This window comes from Phalaenopsis equestris, unplaced genomic scaffold, assembly GCF_001263595.1.
Source record: "Phalaenopsis equestris unplaced genomic scaffold, ASM126359v1 Scaffold000094, whole genome shotgun sequence".
In the NCBI taxonomy this organism is placed as follows: domain Eukaryota; kingdom Viridiplantae; phylum Streptophyta; class Magnoliopsida; order Asparagales; family Orchidaceae; genus Phalaenopsis; species Phalaenopsis equestris.
The window spans coordinates 5,507,811-5,516,487 of record NW_018164536.1 but is presented as its reverse complement, the minus strand read 5'-3'; the positions used below and the strand labels follow the sequence as shown (position 1 = coordinate 5,516,487).

General features: G+C 31.1%; 1 long non-coding RNA gene across 3 annotated transcripts in view; it reads left to right on the top strand.

Annotated features, from left to right (window-relative positions):
* The first annotated feature begins 6 nt into the window (after positions 1 to 6).
* The window catches only part of LOC110020242, a 21,265-nt gene continuing 12,594 nt past the window's right edge, over positions 7 to 8,677 (top strand). For all 3 annotated transcript variants that reach the window (XR_002293510.1, XR_002293508.1, XR_002293509.1), the window contains exons 1-2: positions 7 to 298; positions 4,289 to 4,422. This is a non-coding gene — a long non-coding RNA (uncharacterized LOC110020242). The remainder of the gene's footprint in view (positions 299 to 4,288; positions 4,423 to 8,677) is intronic.

The window sequence follows — 8,677 nt, the reverse complement described above, 5'->3', positions numbered from 1 at the left end:
AGAAAGAGCTCGCATGGAATCTCTCTCCCACTTTGGCCGCACCTCCTCCCACTTCGGCCGCTCCTCCTCCTTCAGTCCTCTCTGGGGACCTCTCGCCGGCCTCTCTGGACGCCGGTGTCCAGATCCCGCTGGCTTTAGTCCCTCCCAAGCGAACTCTTAGCGGGATCCTATCCTTTGCGCCTCCTCCAGCGCCGACCGCACCTTGTGTGCCTCCCCTTGCTTATTTGGCCAGCAGCCTCGCCACACCTTGCTACCGTCGGCGCTCCTGTGAAGGGCGACCTCCGACCATCCTTCGAAGGTATGTGCCGGTCATAATTTTGGTTTGCTAAGATCATTTATTTTTGGTACTTTACATACCTCTTTGCCCTCATATGTCGAATATCAATACCTCTTTGGTATAGAAAAATATAATTGACCATATACTATTTAACTTGAGAATAAATAGTTTTGGTATTATTTTTTGAATTACAATCTTTTTATGGCTTGGATGGGATTAAATATAAAAGAATAAAAGGGTGTACTAATTAGCGTATTTCATCATACATTTTGGGAAATCTCAGTGAATTTTTTGTCTTAATTAGGGGTGTCAATAATTAAACTTATACCACAAGTCAACTTGGACTGGACTTGAAAAAAATTTGGTTCAATATGATATGATCAACTTCATGGTCAGACTTGGGTATTAACTTGTAACTGATTAAATGTTGTGTTGGGTTTGGGTTTTCTGCAAACCCAAAATTGACTTGATTTTGACTTTCAATCGGAGATTGACCTCAAAATCTGATATTGACTCATAAATCTGATTTTAGTCTAAATTGGACCTCATTTTGACTTGAAGTGCATGTCCAAATGGGTCATTCAGATCATGTTCGGTTCAATCTGTTTGAAGACTCGCTAGGTTTGGGTTAAGATTTTGTATTTGTTTAATAAATAGGTTGGGTTTGTGTTACACCTATTCGGGTAGGTCAAATTCGGTTCATCCCTGAACCAAACCGTTGGTTCGGTTTACCAACCTCACTCCATATCGTCCTGCAATTTGAAGGAGCAATTTTTTTGTTGGCTTCATTAGTGTTTGATAAATTTTTCAATAAACCATTATCACTTGAGCTGCCTATGTTGGCTGTCCTTTTGGATTGGAAAACTTATATTAAGCTAGTGCTGATTGAGATGCGAATTTAATTGAAATCTGTATGGTTAGGATGAAAGTGATAGTCATACGACCAAGTCCGCTAGTTGCTGTAGATATTTTCTTGTTCGGATTAAAATATTGGGACTAAAATGTTGGGATTAAAATATTGCTTGTAGACATACGATTAAAATATCTCATAAAAAACAAAAAAATGTTGGGATTAACGAACAAGGGATTGATTTTAATGTTAATGTTATATGTTTGTTTTATTTTTCAAAATTCACGTTTGCCATATTTTGCGGAGTGGAGCAATTGTTAATTTTATTAATATTTTAGTTCGGTTATAATTTTTAGCTGTCAAGTTGTATAGAGCATCTTACTTTCATTCCATTGTTTCCTACAGACATGCATGAACAAGACCTGGAAATCATTTGATTTGTTCTTGTCCATGGAGCAGCATCTTCAGGATGCTCCTGCCGTTGCCAATGCTGCCAACTTTCTTAACAAATTTATTGAGAACTGTTCAAACATTTGATAACAGCAGCCCTTGTGTGAAACTAGGAAAATTATAAATGCCTTCCGTAGGCTGAATATTTTGAATATAACTTTTTTTCTGGTGCAGCCATGCTTGTTTACGAGCTTTGATTTGTTTTTGCTAGGTTAAATAATTTAAGGTTAAATAATTTATTATTATTATTTTCATCAACATTTATACAACGAGAATGAATTATAACTAGAAAACTCACATTCATAATGTTGCATTTTGGGTTTGGGAGGTGGTGGCAATATTGGACTCGTCCAAAAGATTAAAGAACCTTATTTTGTAGTCATAAACAAACAACTATAAATATAATATGTTACAACATGCAAGGAGGATAAATAACATTCATTCAAATAATAAAACTTACAATATCATTTTAATAAGGAAGCCCGTTAACATCTAATGGAAAAGAAATTGTAGAAATACTTACAAAAGTAAAACTATGCAATATTCAACAAAATTAAAAGCCGAACTGTAGGAGCTTAACAACACAAAATGAGATTCTATAAGTTGGAAAATTTGCTTCTATGTTGATGATCCGTTAAGCTACATGATAAAACTTTTTTTAAAAAAATATAATGAATGAGTTTGATAAGTCAAACTCAACTAGTAATTATTAATTATTAAATTTTTATCGACAAGTTAATGTGGCATGTAGCATGTAGCATGAATAACAGAAGATATGATTTACTATATGTACTAGTAGATAGTAAATATTATCACTACTAAATATTATCAACTCATCATTGAGTTTCAATGATTTTGCAGTGCTTTAATAAAATATGCCCATCTTTTAAAGTGAGTTCTAATATGATGATGCTCATAATTATTTGTTTGATGAACTGTAATACATGTAATTTATTCTGACTTATTCATATTTAACCATATCAGGTTTTGTCATACATCTCTAAATGTAACTAACTAGTCATTATCATTACATTGCATATTAGTTTGCATATTGATATAGTTAATTTTATCAAAGCACCCTAAGCTTCTTAAGGTAAACTCTAGCACAAAAAAATTCAATGATTTTTTTTTATAGAGTTGTCACTCTAGACATTTCAGTCTACTTAGATAATATAAAAAAGATTTAATTGAACTATATGACATTGCATACAAAGATACATTTTATGTTTAATAAGCAAATTAGCAATAATTATTTTTTAAATAGCATAACTAGTATTATTTATATATTAAACACGAATTGACTGACAACATGATTAAAATTTATTGCATTCAATTGAGATAACATGTGTGAAAAATAATTATTGCTACAATATGCATTAATTCAATATACATAAATTTACGCAACAATGAATCAAGACAAACTCATCTATGCAATTTAACATTTCATTATGAACATAAAAAATATGATATTCTTAGCAAGTAATTGAATCACAAAGTCAAGACTATCAATATTCTAAATTATTTAGAAATTCAATACAAATAATAAGAATAACACCCCTAACAGAGAATGTTGTGTTTGTTTCTTAATAGATTTTGGTTACTTATCTCTCAGTGAGTGATGAGAGTCTCCAAAATCGATGAAGATCTACTAAATTGCACTGGATGGAGGTTCTACATAATACAGATCCTTGATTAATTACACTTGTTTAAATAAACACAAATATGTATGGAGAAATAATAATAGCTGAAAATATGTTTGACTAGAAAAACATAAGTTTTTCAATGTTCAACTCTATCAATTCATCATAATGCTAATTTAAAATCTATAACTAAGCATATTAACTTAAGTTGCAAAGTTGATAAACAAAGCCATAAAAGGAAAGCAAAGGAGGTAAGGGAGAAAAGAAAGCTTAATATTTTTGTTAGCTCAATCGAGGAAGAAGTTGAGAAAGGAAGGTGGTGGCTCTCGATTGGAGGAATGAGGCGAGGGAGATGTTTATCCGTTTTTCATTTCTATGTTAAAGCATGAAAGAGGAAGGGGCGGGAAAGATGAAAAGGGTTTGGCAGCTCATATGAGGGTAACGATAGAATGCCTTAGCCTTTGACCTTTAAATCCCAACCTTAGCTGGTGAGAGGACAATCATGTTATTCTCACAGAGCGGGTATGGTTGGAGATGACACAATCTATACGAACGATTTGTGAAAGCTTCGTTTGATCTTGATACTCATGTGGAACAGAGAGCCGGTTTGATTTGTTTAAGACTTATATAACCCAGTTTAGTTAGACATGTAATTGATAGGTTTCTTTTATGAAAAAAAAAATACGAATCTTTTTGGTTTTGCTGCTTTACCAATTGAACATGTATTGCAATTGTATATTACGAATTGATTGCATGATGTATTTTTTTTATGCAACACAAGTTTGTTTATGCTCTTATGGGTTCAATCTGCTAACATCCAATCTTGTACTTAGAAGACCTATTGTGCTGTTCGGCCTTGCATTTATAATTGTTGATGGGAATTTGGTATTAAATGATACTGGTCACTGAAATCTTCTTTCTTTGGACTAGCTTGAATTAATTGCAATCATGTTTTGTTGTGGTTACTATTTCATATATATTTTGGAGGATTCATATATTGTCACTTTGTATTCTATCTTTTCCATTGTGTAAGATCCTCTGTGTCTTTACTTCTTCAAATGATTCTGGCAGGTTGATTTAGCAAAATATGTGGATGCATTGCTTGGTTTTATATCAAATTTTGCTGAGAGATTCTATTTAAGTGGGAAGGTTACATGTGAAGATGGTTCAGAATTGTCACTTGAGTAGCAGATAATATGCAACAGGTTTGTATTTGGCGTATATGATAATGTTTTTTTTATTGCCTAGCGGATCAATATTTTTCCAAGTAATTGACCATGATCTCTCCTTCTCATTATCTTTGTCCATTCCTTTTAAAACCTTTTGAGTAGATTGTATATGTGTTTCCTTGCTAAAGCTACCTCATTAAAGCACTTCCCTTCACTATTCTTTTGTTTATATTTTCCACCTGAAGTCTAACTAGATTAGTGAAAGAATTATAAAAAGAATAGCACAATATCTCAGGGATGAATTTGCATCCTCTTAAAAATGGATCAAGTTGTAAGTTCTACATCCTGGAAAACTGTAATGAAGTTGACTCCTTGTTCCTACAGTGTATTATCTAAACAATGTAGCTAGTTGTATGGTCTAAAGTTATTCTAAAAAAAACAAGTTGAATTTTATTATTAACCAATTCATAATGCTTTGCACTGTCAAAAATCTTTTCAGTTTTGATGCTTCTCTTCTATTTGAAATAAGTCTTAGTCGTCTCAAATATGACAATTGATTGGAATTGCTTGTAAATAAACACAATTTTTATCATATTACACTTATGGTGTTGACCTTCCATTACAAGTAATTACCAAAAGCTTGATTAGTGATTTCCCATTTATTGTTGACACATTTAGTGTTATGCTTCTCCATTCTCTTTTTCATTTATGCAATTTCAAAAATGTATAAATGATTAAGTGTGGTATGGATACAGCTAGTTTTTTTTTTTTTCACGAGAAAGGTGCAATTCCCTTGGTTGGGTTTACTTGCCAATTTTTGAGAATAAATGATGTAATAAATGTCTTATCCGTTGTGGTTGTTCTGCATTATTGATGGGCACATGGCCATTTGTTATTTATCTATTCTTCATACATATATATATTTTTTCCTAAATAGGCTTTCTTGGTGTAATTATCACTATATTTTTTCATCCGTGCTGAAATGAGAATAAGGGGAGCATAGTCTTCCTTTGGCAAAAGTAGTTAAAGAGTTGAAATTTTAGCATTACCAATTTTGGCGCTTATCTTCTTAGGTTAATCATTGTCATCCACTGGTGTAAGCTTAACTTTTGCTCTGGCATTCATTCTTATATCAAGCTATACTAGGTTCAATGATTAAACTGCAAAAATTGGGCTTGGTGTCTTCTTCCCCTGTTATGCAAGTTTTAATACTTGGTGATTGCTTAACAAATTTAAATGCTTAAGCAGGCTTTTGGTACATGATGATTGCTAGTGTTAAAAAATAGCTTGTGAGGGTTGATTTTCAATTTAGATAACTCTCATGTGAGTGGTAAAAGAATGAAATTATGAGAGTAGAGAGCAATTTCAGATTTGAGGTTAAACAAGAATTGGGTTCCATATATGCTAGTTGTGACCTTTATCCTTTGTCATGAACTTTTGGATTTTGACAATTCTCCTAGTGTTAATTGTTTTGCTTTACTCATTCCTATTGCATACCTCTTCACAATGACACAATATTGTGGGTGTGTTGGGATTTGATGAAGTTTGAAAGCTTTGGTCATACTCAAAAGCTCATATATTGGCCACAATTAAGTGGTGGGTATATCCTGTAGGACCTTTATCAAGGCATCATATAAAATGAACATCTATATTGCCTTGGGTTCTTTTCATTCATCCTATCTCTGCTTCAAAAATGATATTTGTCACGATCCAACCAATGAGCTTGAAATTTTTTAGGCGGGAACAAATGTTTAGGCGATAAAATTCAAATTCTCTATTTCTAATGCTATTACTAACTAATCAATAGATTCATTCAGCTAATTGAAATAAGGAACACAACAACAACAACAACAACAACAACAAAGCCTTAATCCTACTACGTGTGGTCGGCTACATGAATCCTTTTTCTCCATTGCGTTCTATTTAGTGTCATATTTTCATTTAGTTCTAGTAAATTAAGATCATTTTTTTATACAATAGGCCCAAGTCTTCCTAGGTCTACCTCTACCTTTCTTAACACAAGTCGAATCTAAAACATTTACTCTCTTAATGGGATCATCAAATGGTCGACGTTTAATGTGACCAAATCATCTAATTTTGTCTGTCACAAGAGCTACACCAACCCTATCACGAATATATTCATTCCGCATTTTGTCTCTAAGTGTAAAGCCACTCATCCACCTAATCATTCTCATCTTTACAACACTTAACTTATTTTTATGCTTCTCTTTTAAAGGCCAACATTTAGCTCCATAGAGCATTGCAAGTCTCACCACCGTCTTATAAAATTTTCCTTTCAATCTAAGCTGTACTTTTCTATCACACAAAAGGCCCGAAGCATTCCTCCACTTCAACCAACCAACTTGAATTCTAGTACTAACATCCCCATTTATATCACCATCGCTTTGAACAACGGACCCAAAATATCTAAATCGTTCACACCTTTTAATAATTGGATCACCCAAAATCACACTTCTGGCACTCGAGCTACTACTACTAAAATTACATTCAATGTATTTAGTTTTAGTTCTACTTAAATGAAGGCATTTAGACTCCAATGTAGACCTCCATAATTCAAGTTTTTCCTGGGTTTTTTCTCTCGTTTTTCCACGAGAAGAATATCATCAGCAAAAAACATACATTGAGGTAAGTACAAAAAATTAATTTAATTGTAAATAAGGCAAGTAAATCTAGATTTATCTTTCTCTATGTTGGTCGTTGGCTATGTTTTTTATACCTATTTTCATTTATTTAACTCATTTTAGTCGAAATTTTTTGGTTGAAATTTTTTACTTTAAATTTAACTACTTCGTGAATATTCATGCCTCTAAATTACATTAATATAATGAAGATAGAAATAATATGATGCTATTTAATTGTAAATATTTATAGTGTTTTCAAGAGATTTTCAAAGAAAATATGATAGCCAATATGACGCAATGGAGAAAAAGGATTCATGTAGTCGACCTCACTTAGTAGGATAATGGTATGTAGTTGTATTCAAGAGATGTTAAACTATTATATAATGCAACAAAATCTATTTTCTTATCAATATTTTTTCATACGTACACATTTGTCATAGGAGCTTTGTCTAAAGTTGTATCACTTAATGTATGTAAATATTAATATTCATTTTTAAATTACATGCATAAGTAGCTTAGTTTTCCCAGCTAATACCATAAAATTGTGAACTCCATAATCAATTCGATCTATAAAATACATTATGTAATCTATTTTATTTACATGATACATATTATTCATTATTTTTTATAATTAATTTTAAATAATATATATGATAAGCGAGTAAATTTTAACAATTAATTTGTCATTTGTTTCAATATGATTTATCTATTTCATAATAGAAGTAAATCATAGTGAAACTTACAATAACAATTGATTAAATAACAATCATTAATGTATAAAATTTAGAGGAAACAACAAAATCACCGAAAATTTAAACACGAGTACTCACCTTGATGACAAGTAACTTGTTTTTTCTCTTTACTTTTTTACTTCGTTTTTTATTTATGATGCATATTATAGAATTCTTTGTATTTTTAAATTTTTATCAAATATTTAACTAGATTTGTATAATGCTTATCTCTAATTTAATCACTTCATTTTGAATTTAATCACTTCATTTTGATTATAATTTCTTAAATTATGGTTAAGTTATTACTTTATTTAAATTGTTTAATTATGGTTGTTCTCTTTATGTAATCTAAATTTTTATTTAATTTATTTCTATAACTTCTGTTATTAAGTTATAATTAATATTGCTAATTATTAACTTAACTTTTGATAAACTATTGCAATCATATTATTTTATTTTTATTAACTTAATTTTGATAAACTATTACAATTATATCGTGGGGGGCCTCAACATGACAAATTTTATTTTGGAGTTCTCAACCAAGCTCCAATCATTACATCAAAAAGTGTTTTAATTTGTAAGATTTAACATCAGAAAGTAATTTGATGTTTAAGAGTTCAACTACCATATCTATGGTGTTTTACAGTGATATTTAGGGGAAGGAGATAAATAAATTTTGAGTACAAAAAATTTAATGTCAGGCCTACTTTCAAAATTGATTATCAAACTCAATATTTAAAAAATTTAGTCAAGATTAGCTCATTTTCTGATGATGAGTTTTGAAAGAGATATGTAATATTGAGACGAAGTTGAGTCATGTGGGTAAAATTATTAAGAGCCTCTCAAATGTTGGGCTCATATTAACTTAGAATTTGGCTCATTATACAATATATATATATATATATATATATATATATA